The sequence below is a fragment of the Mya arenaria genome, chromosome 9, assembly GCF_026914265.1.
Source record: "Mya arenaria isolate MELC-2E11 chromosome 9, ASM2691426v1".
Lineage (NCBI taxonomy): Eukaryota > Metazoa > Mollusca > Bivalvia > Myida > Myidae > Mya > Mya arenaria.
In genome coordinates this window covers 10,094,890-10,113,241 of record NC_069130.1, presented here as the reverse complement: position 1 = coordinate 10,113,241, position 18,352 = coordinate 10,094,890, and positions in this window count along the sequence as shown.

Here is an 18,352-nt window from a genome sequence, read left to right as displayed (position 1 = left end):
AAAACCAAATACAAGATAAGGTAAAACTATGTAAAATTCAATAAACAATTGAAAAATTAATACACCGTGACATATTAAAGATGCCTGTTTGTTAATTTGATGTTAACTCTTTTTGTTTGTATATCCAAATGACTTCTCTAAATCTTTTTGACATATATAAGCCCCGTGATGATACAACATGCAACAACACCGACAGTATATTATAAGATAGGGAATGTAACGTCATTACGACAAAATATCCAGCAACTGATCAGGTACTGTTAGCAAAAGGCTTTGCTCCACCCTATTATCATCCTCGTCAGCATGTAGTCGAAAAAGCGATTCCCTTGGTGTTTCCCATCAATTTCTGTTAAATAAATCATCGAGTGAACCTTTGGGTTTTATCAAACATTATCTCTGACTGTAATAAATGAGTTATATACGCACTGTTTTTCTTCAATTATTTAATCCTAAGTGGCACTGTAATGGTGCCAGTACAGCCCGTTGTACAGTGGATATCTCCTCATTCCTTTCTGTACACTGGATCCCAGGCATTTAATTCTAGACGAAAAATACAAAAGATAAACGAGACTTTCTTTAAAATGATTCGGGTAAAAAAACACACACACCAAAGACATCAAACGTCATATAGTATAACATATAAATTTGCTCTTTTTTAACACTCCACTTTCATTATATATAGACACAATGCAAAACTATTGGAGCTTATTCCTGTATATTTACACCTCAACTTCCATTCCTTAAATGAAATGCCTTTCGGCAACTGCGTTTATCAATCGTTGAACGCATATATTCGGATATGTTCGGATCGCAATTTATCGCTTAACAATATACGTGAAAAGTATTGATCTTGTTATTGTTTGTATTGTATCACCAGAACCCGTAAAATATAAATCAACATTTTAGAAAGTGTGAATATATTAAATTTTAAATGCATTGTTGCCATAAGTGTTTCAATTTTACGTTTAAAAGTGATTTTAAGTGGTTGATCTTTTCCCGCGTTATTGTGACGTCATTTGAAAAATATACTCGGACTCCACACACTTTGAATAACCCGATTGCGTTCATTCAACGATAATGACATCAAGCCCGCAATTCATTCCTTAAATGAGCGTTTTTGATAAAGCTCAAGATAATTAATACGGACATGGCTCTTTAGGTAACGCTCGCTGTCGGAGTTTGTTTCTCAGAAACGATCAGAAGTATCCACTGTATTGTCAAATCACGTAAAATTTGTTGAAGCAGTATAATCCATTTTTGTCAATTGAATAACTGAATGGAAATCAGTGTCGTATAAGTCTATATCAATATACTCAGTAAAACCGGTTTTAGATCTTCAGCGACAGCACAGACCGTGCAAAGATACAGAAATTCAAATGAAAGTAAAAAACGATTAAATACTACGTTCTTAATAAAAATGTGCAGTACGATTTGTCTGATATTAACATAACATATACAGTGTTCTCGTAGCAATTATTTCATTCGATTTAACTTGAATGTGTGTGAGGCGTCCATTTTCTGTCGTTATTTTGAGGATGGTGCCATAGTTATGCTAGAAATAAATAACTGTTCAGAACTATAGAACAATAAAATATTTTTTCGCTTCACCAACAATGAGTTTTCTCTTTATTTGTTGCTTACCTTTATCGCGCACTTAAGCATACATTAACTTAGTTCCATTGAAAGGATTACATTTTAATTTCCGTTTTTAAATGATTTAGAGTTAATGTAAGATACTTTCTTCCAGATAAAAAAACGAATGTTTTGACCGGTAATAGAAGAATATTTCAGACAATTGAAAGAGTTCAGTATTCTCTATGAAGATGATAAGCTAATATATAATCGAACCCTAAAAACGTTTCAGTTACTGCCAGCACTCGCATAAACTTGATGATTGATTTCAAGACAAAAGTGTCACTCAGGACATCTGCATTCAGATTGAACTAAAATACTAAAATTGACAATTTATGCTGTCGAAATAAATGCTATCATTTGGTTAAATTAGAAATTAAAGTAAATGTGAAATGTTCTAGATAATCTTATGTTTATCCTTTTCTTTTCGATTCCTGTCGTTACATTGTTTGAAATAAATGGAAACACTTATCAGACCCGAGAATAAGACGTTGAAATTATTAAAGTTTAAAAACGTGTTTTAGCATAGTATTAAGGGAGTAATAATAAAACTATTCTATAAGTTATATTAAGAGTACATTTAAAACAATGATATGGCGCAGTTTGCTTTATTTTTTGTACTGCATTGAGTCTTTTTTATTTTCGTTCTAACAAACACAAAACCATCGCAAAAACAAAAATGTATTGTTTCTCGGCAATTGAAAATATTTTCGAGGTACACTGAAAATTGTGTAACCGTTTGCTTAATGTTAAATTCAATTTGGTAAATATTTTCCTCATTTACTGGCCAGCAAATTTGAAAATTACATTGAGCTGTTTTTGCTTCATACCAATTTTGCTAATGTTCATTGTGCACAATTATACTGAGACAAAAGTGTGTAAAAGAAAGGGTTTATACGAATTAACACGAATAAAAGGTTGAAGTTCATGTATTCGAGTGTGAACAAATGTAATTCAAGGCACCGGAAGCGACGGCAATCATGACAACTAAAAGAGTATATATCAATACCTCGGACTTTATCTTTAACAATCAAGAAAAGTCACATCCATGAAACGTAACATGGTTTCTTTTGAGAAATTGCTTGTCCCAAATGCCTCAAAATGTTGTCATTTGACAGGAATGAAACTGTCCCATGGAACTCAATGAAGCCGAGCTTGAAAGTGTACCGGTGGTATCCGAAGATGTACTTGTCACAGAGATAATCTCGAGAGAATTCCTCAAGCAATGAAGCAACTAAAATCTCTTAATATTCTTGTCCAAACTAGAAGAAACAAGAAGAAAAAATGATAAAAATGATTATCCTAGTCCAAGTCTAGATTCAAACTTGAGATTGTTTGTATTTATGGACCGAAAGTTCTTTAAGAATGCTCATGTGCGCACCCGTTCTGCTTCATACTCGATGAACGGACAAACACACATCCATAGCTCTAAACATCAGGATTAGGTGCCAAATGAAAACAAATAACCTTAACATTTAGCGTAATTGCAATATAAATATGCTTGCAATTAAATATCGGAGCTACCGGCATAATGGGGTCAATCGGAATTGCCGATGAGGTCTCTTATCAATATAAAATGAAAGAAATATACAATACGAAAACGAAAATAAATAGTATTACAACCTAAACGAATTGTTACCAGATATATATGTCTTGTTACTGATAGCACACAGTATACCTTATAAAAGTTGATTATCCTGTTTATGCTGCTATTAATCTTGACCCTTGAAATATCAATCAGAAGTCATGTCGCTTGTTCTTCTATCCTTCAAAGACTGAATCACTTCTTATATCACGTGAGCCCTTCCATCCACCAGTTCTAATAAACTACCACATTATCCAAAAAAGTTGGCAACCGCAAAAAATAAGAAACTTGTCATGAACATATTTTAAACGTAAAGCAGGAACATGGCAAAGTGTCAACAGTTTACAAAATCAACTTCATTTCGACACAGTTTCTCCTGAATTCTTGTAAAAATCATTCATCCGCCGAACTCTTTAATATGCATGGTATGGGATAACATTACGGTTGTAGAGCAGGAATACTGAGAACTAATTCAGTTGAAAGCATCTCGCATCATATCATGAGCAACTCGTATTATATCATTTGAAACTCTCTGTGCTTATAATTGTCTTGGGATATTTACATCTTGGCCCTTTAAAAGATTTATTTGAAAACCATCAGGTATAAGAAGTGACATATATATGGTATCGTTCGATAATGAACAAAAATGCATTTCAAAATATCTGATAAATTTAAATCCAGTAAACTTGACAGTTTTTTATACGTATTTTCAAATGCGCTTTTCTGTTTAATAAGTCATGCCAGTCTTAATTTAGCTGGTGTATTAGAATGCGCGATATTGGTGTATGGTCCCTCTAGATGTGTCATCTATGCATCGCAAATAACGATTGGTCCATCGTTTTTGGCATGCAAGAGGACATATACAGAAATATACTATGTAAGCTGATATTCTTGATTTATAATTTGTTGATTATCCCGTAATTTACTCGTTCATATCAAATATGTATTTAAAAAAGGAACTAAATTGGACGCTTGAATTATTAAAATATTTATGTTTATTAATTCTAAGTGAGTGTGAAGAATTATTTGTGTCAACGTCAATATCAACCGACCTCCACAGCTCCGACCCTGAAAAACACTCGCATATTATTGTTTTCCCCCTTCCCGAGTAAAGTCCCGAAAAAAGAGATCATATTAATATGCGTGCGTTATAAAACATACAAGAGAAAAATATTAGCACCTTATACTTATTGTTTAAGAGTAATTTTATGGTTCGTAGCTTTATTTCAATAGTTGATGATTGGCTTGTTTGCATTTAAACTAGGACGGCATTAAAATAATGTCAATTATAATATGAAGTACCTGTATGCATTGCGTGAAAATGGTTAATCGCTCAAAAGTGATATTTGCTATGAAAATGATTAATTTATCGTTTTGCACTCAACTTTGCAGCAATTTAATCGGAGGGTAGCTTTACCATTATTAAATTTCTGATGAATAAGTATGTTTTAAAATAGACGGTTATGATACCTTCTTGGCTCAGTATTTGACATACTCAATTCATAAATGTTTGACAATGAATATCAAAAATACAGTGGCACACTGTATCGTCTCGTTTTTTAAGGATGAGTGGAGTATATATCAACAATCATCAGAATAATTACAAAAACCCATTCCATGTGCAATGTTATTATCAGCACTGACATTAAACAAAGTATGAGATATAAAATTAAACCGAATGAAAGGATTGTGCGCCATAAATCGCCTCTCATTAGCCAAACTAGAGATTTCGCTTTATTGTTAGAGCATGCTTTCAAGAACAACAAAATAACGTAGCATTAAACAATAAAAGTCTTATGCACATTTTGAACATCATAAACATGAACCATGAATTAAATAAATCAAAAAACGTTTCGGCTGTTTACTAGTCTTTAGATAACATTACATCATTTCATAAAAATAATATAACTTAAAGTAATTGCAAAGTTATTACAATTACAGAGGATTTCAATTGACACGTACTATCTCTACCTATTGATTCGTTTCATTTTCAAACAATACCATCTCATTTTATTATACCAATCATTGTGTTATTGACTACAAAGCTTGCAGGTGCGTTTGAAAATTGTTATTAAGAAACGCATAATTGACAGGGTTAGCGACATTGTACGTGAAATAGATATGATAAACAATCACATTCATCGACAATACATGAAGTGCCATCATCCAAGCTTGAGTGAAGGCTAAAATATAAATTAATGCGACAATCGCTAACATTAAGGCCGTTTTGATGTTTGCTTCTCTCAAACGCTTCAGTTTACCCGGGAGACCCCCGCTGGCTTTATATGGGCGTCCGTTTCTGGTTTATTGTTGTGGTGAATCCTTTGCCATTGTCAATTAGTGTCGTAACCTGTAGAATCAAAGGTCCCAGCCCTTTCCCTGTATGTGTCCGTCATACGGGTGTTTTCCCTGTCTTTACCATTGGTAGCGCGCGAGTGTTCGACTGTGTGTAATGTGGTACATTCGTTGTATTCTATTTTGGTCTCCTCTTCCATGTTGCGAAAGAGAATTCCACAACATTTATTGCTTATGTTAAGACTTTTCCGTCTATGTGCAAGAACAGAACGATAGGTAAGTTTATATAGAATGATCACCATGAGCGCACAGACGCCAAACAGTGACGAGTAAAGGTGTTGGTAAAAGCCATACATCTTTGATTCAAATATAACACGGCTTAACCTACACATGACAGTCTGGACTATGTATCCAGGTTACGGTTTAACTTGCGTGATGTTGTCAACAGTGTGTGCAAGCGAATTTTGATGTACGTGCTTTTCATGCATAACTGTTAAATTAGCACTACTCGACAAAGGTTAGCTTCTGTAAATAATTGCCTTGCTCGGGTCGTCGTTTTCACTATACAATCTGGAGGAACGATATGATAGGTCCCGATCATAAACGAACATATAACTCCGATTACAAATGCCAATAGGGCGAGGGTAGTGACTGTTATTTTTGCCCGTTTAATGGTCATCGTGTGTTTAAATGGATAAACAATACACAAGAACCTGTCCAGTGCGATTGCAACCATGACAAAGGCAGAGAATGGTACGGTGATTGTCATTATGAACTGGTATAGTTTGCAAGGAAATTCGTACCAGATGTAAAATACTCTATAACCACTGTATAAGGCATTGTGATCAACGATGTCAGAAAATCTGTTACCGCGAGTGTCAGGATAAATATGGTTGAGCTGAGCTTGTGCTTCTGTCAAGAGAACGCGAGTATAACCAGAGCGTTACCGATGATTCCGCAGACAGACAACAACGCAACCCTGGCAACGTGGATGATAGTCTGCGGCTGCTCCACATCGAGGTCTGTTTCCATGCAACGATTGGTGGTGTTTGTGAATTTATGCATCCTGTACTCTGGAATAAATTGACATTTTATTAAAACATAAACATTATATTATTGTGTATTAAATATCAGCTTTCTGATGTTCGGATTTCATTTCCGTTGAACGTTATATCATTGGAATTTGCATTAGTTGTAATAAATGTTTTACATGAGAAACATGATATAATGTAATAAAGAAATGTTTGCTATGTATACTTCTAAAAAACATACTATTTTGAATAACAAAGCATTTGTGTTCATTACTCAAAAATGTTTTCGTTCATAATAAAGTGAATTACAAATTTAAGCAAATGTTTTCCTTTTTCCTTAATCAAATTCGGCAAATCGATTAAAGTGTTGACAATAACAACTTGAGAGCTTGCAATTTTAAAAAAATGGATATGTTCAAAGAAATATATACATGTATTTAGTTTGCAAATTAAATGAGTTGCTTTATCTTTTTGATTAAATTATCCGCATTCCCCGCAATAATTTGTTTAATAATAGTGATTACAGCCTTCTAGCGGTAATCGCGTTTATTTACACACAAGACGCTGTCACTTTGCGCCCCTGTGAATACAAATGTAAACGAGTACGAAATGCGTGGGGGCGAATATGTCTCGTCCTTTCCGTTTCCGGGTTTGGTTCCAAGCAAAATAATATATACAAAACTGACTCACCCACCGCACCGAAATGAATTTGCTCTTTTTGTAATTTCAATATGTTTACATACCACATCTACGGCATGTTACCTTAATACATATTCCATTGCTGCAGTTAAATGTGTATTATTGCATGAACTTCAATGCTTTCCGAGTTAAATTTCCATTTTCAGTCACATCAGCCTGTGTTCCCCAGCCTGTGTTACCCGTAAATACGCAGCTGCCACTTGGGAAAGTGTTCACCTACGACCCGGCATCTTAATTGGAAGTACAGTGGAAACCAAACCAGGGGCTGATGTGGCGCATATTGGTGACAGACCTAGCACTAATCGATAGGATTGCGATGAAGAGGAACGGTCAAAAGGCAATTATTTCTTTTCCATATACTACAGAACTAAAACAAGGAATGGACATGTATTGTGTGATGATCTAGTAGTCTTAAGTCGCAATATTCTGGGGCGGCATGCGGCTGTCATGTGCTGGCATTAAGGTAACGATCTTAACTATAGAATTACCGAGCAAGATCGTTTTGTCCTAAGTGATAAAAGTGAAATATGCGAGTAATGCGTAGGAACATGTTTAAAAAATGCTGTAATTTTTATTCCAAATTTCAGATAATGTAATTAGGGGCCAGGGTTAAGCCCGAATAGTTCGTATACTAGGTTGATCCCGTGTATCCCCTAATTTTTGGCTTTAACAGAAATGCAGTTTGGATATTGATATTGCAGAATGGAATGCGTGGATGATATTGCGGAATTGAATGTGTGCGGATAAAGTTGCAGGCGAAACGCGTAAAGCGTTATTCAGTAACAAAAGCAGGCTGCACATGTTGGCCGGGTGTCGCTTCGGAATTTTGAGTCACTTGTCTTTGACTATGGAACAACCTGGCATAGGCTTTAATGCGATCAACAAATGCCACTTTTTATTATGTTTTTCTTCACCATTTTTTCTATGTTTTTGTTATTTGTGTAATAACATGTTCGTTTGCCATATTAGTATTATTTCATTGATAGCGTTTGCGACTATGGATAAACCTAGCGTAGACTATATTCTATGATAAATACAGTATTGTGTTATTTGAATACTTTATTTTGATGTCATGAATTATGGAGATTGTTATGCCAGAATTAAATCGAATCTAGTCTATTTTTGTCTTGTGTTGTTTAATGATCGCGTGATGTTACCAGAATATGCTTAACATTTCAAAATATCAATTGCTGTTAATCAATTCTTTGTGGTCTAGCGGGTAAGGTGTTATTTCTTTAGGGTCTTTTTCTTTACTTTATCCGGCGTGGTTTCGCACTCCACTACACTCTGTTATACTATGACTGTATTTTTGTCTTCAACTTCGAAGGTAAAAAAGGTAACGAAAGGTAAAATAATGATTAAAGAAGTGTTTTAAGATTAATAACTGGGACAAGTATTCAAATCAAAATCTTCTCAGTTAAAAAAATAAAGAATTATATAAAGCGACGTAGAATTTTAGGTATTTTAAAAATAAGTGATATGCAATTTTCACAATGACGTTTTGCGCGCTAAATTAAGATTAACTTTCGGTTTTGTTCCATTTTGTTTTTGCGATAAATGCATTTTTTTCTGTGGGTAAAATGGTCAAAAGGTTATGAGAAGACATTAGAATATCCATATAAATAAGTAAGTTTACATCACTAATACATAAATGGATTTAAAACTTTGGACTGTTCATGGCAACATCATTCAAACGTGAAATGAGTGAGATAACATGTTTCGTGAAAGTGCAGCAATCCTCCAGTTCAATAATTTTCTAGTGTATATACCCGTTATAATAACACTTCCTTAAAATGCTAATATAATATCTGTGCCCTTCTAATCAGTTTTAAAAGCAAATCCTTTACTTCTAAAATGTGTGTGATTAACTTCTTTAATTTTAATGTATTATAATTTTCTAATATAAAAAATATTGAAATTTACAGTATCCGGTATTTTTTAGAAAATCAGCTTACCCTCTAGAATGTCCAAAATTTCACTCCTATTTGTGAATATATGTGACACTTTCAAACAGCAAGGTCGCTTCATTTTATTTTCTTCGGAAAGGTATATTAAGCAAATAACATACACGTTGGATCGAGTCGAAAATATTTATGACATTTCTATGGCGTACTGTAGTATCGGTAAGTAATATATTCTGCATATTGCATGGCTACAAAAGTAAATATTAGATATAAATTATCCTGCAGACATACTGTTGTGTTTGTCAAGTAGGGTAGAACTTTTCCAATGTCAACAATTATGACCCGACAAATGAAGTACCAATGTCCGTTTAATAACATTCATTCACCTCAGTAGGGGCAAGTTCAGAATCGGGTTCAAATTATAACACATTTAACACTCAAATCAATTATCCGATCGGGGTTATATTTTTCATCAAATAAATTAATGTTTAGAGTTGAATAAATATCCATCTGTAATAAAGTTCTTTAAAATCCATGGATTATACTTGAATGTGTTAAATTTGAATCAGAAAACAGTTCTAATTAAGACACAGTTGTTCGGTAACAATTTCACAATAAATTTAAATGAATCAATCACCCTTATGAAGCCATATATACATTTGAATTAGTAGTGGACCTCTCTTTGATTAGAACATTATTTATATATTTATTGTATTTAATTGTTTTGCATACATTGGGTGTATTGTTCTATTGCTTCTTTTTGTTGCCATTTTATATGTTCATGATTTACCCATCAATCGTTGTAAATTAAATTATTTGAGTGCTGAAAAGCACGAACCTCCTAGCATGCATTAACGGCACACAACGCCAGGCCAGACACGGCACACGGCAGCAAAAACAAACATGATATAGCTGACAAGGACTGAGCTAAGTCGCACTTAAGTCAAAACGAACAACACGGGACAGCAGCAACAATTAAGATACAGCAGACTGGTATTCAGCTAAGTCGCACTTAAGTCAAAACGAACAACACGGGACAGCAGCAACAATTAAGATACAGCAGACTGGTATTCAGCTAAGTCGCACTTAAGTCAAAACGAACAACACGGGACAGCAGCAACAATTAAGATACAGCAGACTGGTATTCAGCTAAGTCGCACTTAAGTCAAAACGAACAACACGGGACAGCAGCAACAATTAAGATACAGCAGACTGGTATTTAGCTAAGTCACACTTAAGTCAAAACGAACAACACGGGACAGCAGCAACAATTAAGATACAGCAGACTGGTATTCAGCTAAGTCGCACTTAAGTCAAAACGAACAACACGGGACAGCAGCAACAACAACTAAGATACAGCAGACTGGTATTCAGCTAAGTCGCACTTAAGTCAAAACGAACAACACGGGACAGCAGCAACAACAACTAAGATACAGCAGACTGGTATTCAGCTAAGTCGCACTTAAGTCAAAACGAACAACACGGGACAGCAGCAACAATTAAGATACAGCAGACTGGTATTCAGCTAAGTCGCACTTAAGTCAAAACGAACAACACGGGACAGCAGCAACAATTAAGATACAGCAGACTGGTATACAGCTAAGTCGCACTTAAGTCAAAACGAACGACACGGGACAGCAGCAACAATTAAGATACAGCAGACTGGTATACAGCTAAACCGAACTTAAGTCAAAACGAACGACACGGGACAGCAGCAACAATTAAGATACAGCAGACTGGTATACAGCTAAACCGAACTTAAGTCAAAACGAACAACACGGGACAGCAGCAACAATTAAGATACAGCAGACTGGTATACAGCTAAACCGAACTTAAGTCGAAACAAACGACACGGGACAGCAGCAACAATTAAGATACAGCAGACTGGTATTCAGCTAAGTCGCACTTAAGTCAAAACGAACAACACGGGACAGCAGCAACAATTAAGATACAGCAGACTGGTATACATCTAAGTCGCACTTAAGTCAAAACGAACGACACGGGACAGCAGCAACAATTAAGATAAAGCAGACTGGTATACAGCTAAACCGAACATAGGTCGAAACGAACGACACGGGACAGCAGCAACAATTAAGATACAGCAGACTGGTATACAGCTAAACCGAACTTAAGTCAAAACGAACGACACGGGACAGCAGCAACAATTAAGATACAGCAGACTGGTATACAGCTAAACCGAACTTAAGTCAAAACGAACGACACGGGACAGCAGCAACAATTAAGATACAGCAGACTGGTATACAGCTAAACCGAACTTAAGTCAAAACGAACGACACGGGACAGCAGCAACAATTAAGATACAGCAGACTGGTATACAGCTAAACCGAACATAGGTCGAAACGAACGACACGGGACAGCAGCAACAATTAAGATACAGCAGACTGGTATACAGCTAAACCGAACTTAAGTCAAAACGAACGACACGGGACAGCAGCAACAATTAAGATACAGCAGACTGGTATACAGCTAAACCGAACTTAAGTCAAAACGAACGACACGAGACAGCAGCAACAATTAAGATACAGCAGACTGGTATACAGCTAAACCAAACATATGTCAAAACGTACGAGCACCGCCATTTAAAACGTATAAGGAAGGGACACTGTTTAATTTAAATATGTATTCAGCACTTTGCTTCATAATATAAATAGATATTTAACAACTAAATAATTTATCAAAGCATCAGCATGAGATAAACATTGGGCAAAGGCAATAACACCAATCGGTAACATAGCGCGAAATCTGGGCTTCTGTAACTAACATTTATCAACCAGCACGTTATTTCAAATATTATCATTGCATTTTATGGGTTGTTATATTCAAGAAATACATCCTGGGCATGAATATTCTAAAATTGTTTCTTTCCTTTTCAAAACGCTGTCTTGAAATGACAATTACTCGGGCAGGTAAAAAATGAATACAAATCAGTTGAACTGATGCAAGATTTTCTAAATTCGTGCAGAATCATAGAAAAGACAAACAATTATACATTGCCGTCGGTTTGCAGAATGCCTAGTTTTTAATATATCATGAAAGCACTTGGCAAACAGCACAATAATGCACAGAAAATATACCATGTGCAAAAGGTAGAATTTCAAACATAGACTAATACAAAACAAATCTAAACTTAAAGATGTATTGAATTTAGAAAAAAATAATCATGGAGACTTTCAGTCCCTGACGAGAACACATATGTCCAACTTACACGATTTAACTAAGTTTGAAGTAATTAAATTGATGTTTGAAAGAGATTTGACAATTTTACCAATCACAAATTTAATAATGTAAGCGATTTTAGAAAATAAATTGTGTTTGGTTAGAATGGAACGGTTCTAAACAGAGGCATGATTACATTATAATCAGCTCCATTCATTTTAGTCGATAATATATTGGATTTTATCGCCCATAAATAGTAAATAACATGTTATTTATGGAAGAAACAGCCCGATCAGGTATGTGGGTAACGGGCTAAATGAGTCATGTTTTGAACTTGCTCAGCAAGCGGGTAAAATTTAAACAGTAATCATTTAGTTACATTGTGTAAACGTGTTTGTGAAATGAATTATCTAAATCGGCGTTGGTGTCAATTGTGAGAGGCTATGAAGTTCAAGTACCACCGAGAGAACCCCTAACTCTTCCACTTACTCACTATATTTTCATGAGGTAAATAGGTGGACGGTTGTTAGCGCTTTGCAAACATTCCCTGAGCAGTTGACGGATTGTTTTAAAAGTTACAAAAGGTTTTAGACTGGAGAAATAACTTGAGAAATCTGAACGCAAGCACTTTCGATTGAAACATTATCAAAGTTGTTACGTGCTAAATCTCCGATTTAATACGACAAATAATTGTATCATCCTGTCAAAAAGATTAAGAAAAGTTCTTTAGGTACGCATACAAAAAAGGAACATTTTTATTAAGCTATTATATTTTGCTCAATTTTTATTCTAACTTATTTTTTCTGGTTTTGAAGTATTTGAAGTACGTTTTTAATCATTATGGGTATACTCATAAGCATTTTGCGTTGATGTACTTGGAAATGAAATCTTTACAAAAAATGCTGTTCAAAGAGAGGTTTTACAATGCAATAAAGAAATGGTCGCATATATGAAACGGTATCTGGTTCCCTGGTTTGTCTTATGTTTTTGCTTGGGTATTTGAGTCCTTGCTTTATCTGTCGATTGATATCGTTTGCTTAAATTTTGTAATATACCTTCATGTTGAGTATAATGTATTACATTTCAACTTTGAAGCCCAAAATGTACACTTAAGAATACAATGTATTTCATCATCTATCTCTATCAAACTGCCTATTTTGCTGCTGTTTCTCGATACTCAATTTCTATCAATTAACTCTGGTCCAAGAAATTATTTCCGCCTTTAAGACGAATTTGTATTGAAATGTGTACGAAATTATTATTTTTACGATGGTAACAGCCGTCTGACTATGTTTAGTCATTTGTCCCTAGGATATTGCAGAATTTCGCAGACGTCCTGTTTTACGACCATTGGTAAGATTTAGTGACGCATTCATCTAGACAATCAAAAAATAACAATTGACGAATGACGATTACTGCCTTGTGCTCAGCTTATAATTAAAAGCGCCCACGTGAGCAAAATGTTTTACTTTATTTCCCCGCTTACACTACAAACGGGAAACCAATTCGCTAAACAATTTCTTTCGTGAGCGATTATATGTCCTAGCGGAACGCATGGCAACATATAACGTTTAATAATGTGTATATCCGTTCAAAATTTGTATATGAAAAACTACAGAAACAAGCTCAGTAGTAGAAAATGTCCATCAATACTAGGTGTAAACTAAAAACGTCAAGCAAACCTTTTAGCTTTTAATTCCCACATTTCCTGTGACGATTGCTATTGAATGCGTGTTTATTTTAAGTTATTTTGCAAATAATTCATTTCGAAGATGATATAATAAAAATTGTGCATGTTATACATTTTTTATTGCATTACAGTTCATTGGTATGTCGATCATACCTCCGATACGTTTCTATGTATATTAGCGTGTTTCTTATTTCGAATCCATCCAATTAACAACTCCAAAAAATGGAATTTATATAAAGCACCATTAAATAGATGAAATTTATACCGTACCTACAGAGCGCCAAAGATCAGTCCTCTATTCCCAAGACTACAATTGACACGGTGAAACACAGATTATTGAAGAAATTGTAGGCATCGAAAGGGTTCAAAAAGTAAATATTAGATATCAATTATCCAGTAACCATTATACTGCAATGTTTGTCAATTAAAGACGGCGCTTTTCATATGTAAAAATATATGATCCGCCTAAGTAGCAATAATGTCCGGTTAAAATCTTTTCATTCCTTGAAAGCGGGCAGGTGTCCTAATAACAAGTTTAAAACATGACACATTTAGGACATTTCCCACAAACCTTATCAGGCGGTGTTTTCCATAAACAAACAAGTTTTTACAGTAAAATTGAAATCCGTTTGTAATGAAGTTGTTTTACATTTTATACCGTGGAATGAACTAGAATATGTTGTGTTGTGAAAATTGAAACAAAATACAGTCATATTTAAAACACATTCAATCCGTCAAAAACGTAATCTTTTTATTAATTAAGTTATACTGAGTTTGATTTGTATCAAGCCAGGCAAACATTTTTTCTCCGGTTACTCTTGTTTGCTTTCACAACACAATATCACACTTTGGCATAACATCGTGCCAAATAGAGTGATTAATACAATGGTGTCATAATTTGTTTCACAATCGTTGTATTGTTAATTAATTTAAACGAATTAATGCATCAATTCTTTCAGAGATAATTGGTACGCATTTATTCACATATTTTAACACCACGACTGGCAAGATACGACGGTGGACAGCAGCAACAAAGATGATAAAGCTAAATGGGACAGAGCTAAACCGCAACTCAGTCTAAACAAATGACCATGGATAGCAGGAAAATGATATAATTCACTGGTGCAGTGTTGTACCATATATATATGTTCAAAAGGTCGATCCTGCACAACAGCAACAAAGAAGTAATATTTGACCCTAAAATGTTTGTCTTAGATTCAACGTAAATTAGATAAGTATTGAATGAAATAAAAATCAGACTGAATTTATGGAAGGAGTTTCAATATTCTGCGCTATAGTAATATAAGCGTTAACTGTCTTTCTGTCTTAGACCAATGAACATCAAAAAGTAAGATGTGCGAAAGTATATTTTAAACCACATATAAAATACAGCTTGCCCCTGTTTATGTTGAAAAATCAGTTCAAAATTATTGTAAATGTACAATGTAATGTGTAAACAAGGGAATTTCATGTCAGTGATAGGGACACATATCATCTTACACGATAAAACCTAATTTTTGAATTTACTAAATATATTAATTTACGGATTCAGACATTTTAACAATCACTCACTGAATAATATCAGCAATTAACTATTCCAGAGAAGAAATTGTGTCTTGTAAGAGGCATAATCTTAAAATTGAACGATACCCAAACAGACATAAAATTTAATTAAAATAAGCTCTATTCATTTTATTCGATAATATATTGGTTTTATCTCATATGATACTGTATCTGTGGTTTTCTCATTTTGTTCTACGCAGTTAAGATACTCGTATTTCCCAGAATTGACAAAACATTACAGAAATTAAAGCTGGAAAATATCCTTAGAATGTCTCAGGTATGAAATAATAATGTTTTTAATCCGGAAAGAATGAACGCTTGCACAAATTGAGGCTAAAAAAAGACCTTGCTTTATTATAAAGAACGACTCTATTTTTTCCTCTCGACACTCCTTTTGCCTTTGGATCGATATGTGTTTTAAGCTATTTCAAAGAATAAACGAATTAATGTTGACATTTTTAAGTTTGAGCATTTATATTTAAAAACATTTATATTTAAAACTTTCTGCAATAGTGATTTACCCTGATACAGGTCTGTTTAGTACAGATTCCCGTTTCTCGAAAAGAGTAAATCCGACATGTCTACTTTTCTACCCTGATTTTGTGAATATTAGAAAAAGGTCAGTTTCAAACGCAGAAATTAATGTGATATAATATCTTTACCTTGCTTTCTACAATAAACTTCTAACTAATAATCATAATGTCCGAAACAATGAGAGACCAAAACTACGGTCAAAAAGTACGTACGAAATTAATGTGCAATCATTTTCATCACAACGACAAGCAAGGTAGACAACAAGTAATTATTAATAATGGGTTTACTGAGCGTAGCAAACAAATTCCCAACATGAAAAATAATAAAAAAGCTAAATTATATCAATGATATTTGTCACGTATCCACAGAGTGCGAAAAAATGTTTATGAATTCCCAATGCTATCGTTGACACGGTGAAACATAGAGTATTGATGAAAAGTCAGACATCAAATATATTGCATGAATCTTCCGGCTCTCCACGGTATGTCTGTAACAAACTAGATGTCCGCCTTTGCAAATTGTTTTATTTGTTCTTAATATCGTAATATCCGCTATTTTTTCTCAATTTCCGAGACTTTGTCTGTAAGTGCCAAAAGCAGAGATAAAATCCTGGTAAATAAGACGAAAATCAAGAGCCATATGCCTTACATTGTCATTTCTTCTATTCTATCTTACAGACATGAGCGGTCATAATAAACGTGACCTGTGTACAATGTCGTCATAGTTACATCGCCTTCAACATAACATGTCAAACAGTACCAACAACACAATTTGTACAGATTCGTTATTATCCATATGCTGTTTAACTTGTTTGATTTTAAATGATACAAATATAGATACACTACAGTGAACAAAGATCAGTTTTATGACGTAAAATATCCGCATTGATCAAGCAGCTTAATAGCATTTTTCTTATTGTGTCTATATTATACATCTGCTGAGGGTACTTTATAAAGATAATTATAAGGTCACTTGTACTTGATAAGATTTATATTGTGCAGTTGCATAACCGCACAAATGTTTAAAGCATATCGAACATAATCGTCTATGGTAAAGGGTAGCGATTTGAGAGTTTTGAGAGAACTAACGGTATTATAAACGTAGTACATGAAACACGATATGGTATAGGCATTATAAAATGTAGAAAAATCCGGAAGTAATATGATACGAAATACTGCAGACATGCCTTTTGTGCAATTATAAAAAAGGAAAACTGCGGTCAATGACACAACCTCAACACTTAAAGCAAACCTACTGTATTAGTGAATACTTCATACCCTCTGCCCTTCCCCACGAATTATTTGCATTTTTTGAACCCAAAGCAGTTTAGTTATAAGAAAATTTAAAGGCATGTGTTGCCGGCTTGTGTTCTTTTGCTCTTTCTCTTTGTAAGTGTTTGCCAGTCCTAAAACTTTTGCCTTCGATAAATGGGTGTCTACTGAGTTTATCCATGTCCTTTCAATTGCATTTTTAAAAGAATCCAACCAGAGAATTTCACATAAAAAACCATAGAGTCTAACAGATCGCAAAATCTGAAATCGAGTTACGGCAACAATCTTTCACAAACCTTTGTATAATAACTATATCAGTTTTTGTGGATAAAAGTACACTTAAAGAGCAGTATTTTTTGCATTAAAATTAATTTTAGGTCCATTTTACTCTCACTCTATAGGACTATTGGTCTCGACCACGTTTATGTATCTAAAATATCTAAAATGTTACAAAATCACCGTATCCGGTATTGTAAAGCAAATCAACTTAGCTATTTAAAATACATGTCTTTCAATAAATCGTCAGCAGTGAATGTAGCCGTCGGTTATGAACATCAAAGTGAAATCAAGAAAAACTTAATGTACATGTTGGACCTAACTTTTCCAGAATATATCATAAAAATGACATTGCTTTCTAATGAAATCGAGTATTCATAGTTAGATTATACAGAGATGAAACAGTAAAAATATGTCCGTTTTTCCGTAAATGTACTACTATGTTTGTCAGTTAAGAATATTTTTTTTCCATTTCAAAATCCGTTAATAATGTTGCATTAATGCCCGGTAGCAAATCTCCCATATTCTGACAGGGGCAGTTTGAAAGGACTTGTGACATCTGAATTAGGTAAAAAAAAATAGTGTATATCAATGCAACAGCCTTGTTAACAACAACGCTAAATAAAACAATATCAGTGGCATAGAACATTTTAGAATTGCAGATGCAATTAAGGCAATCAATAGGTCTGCATGTC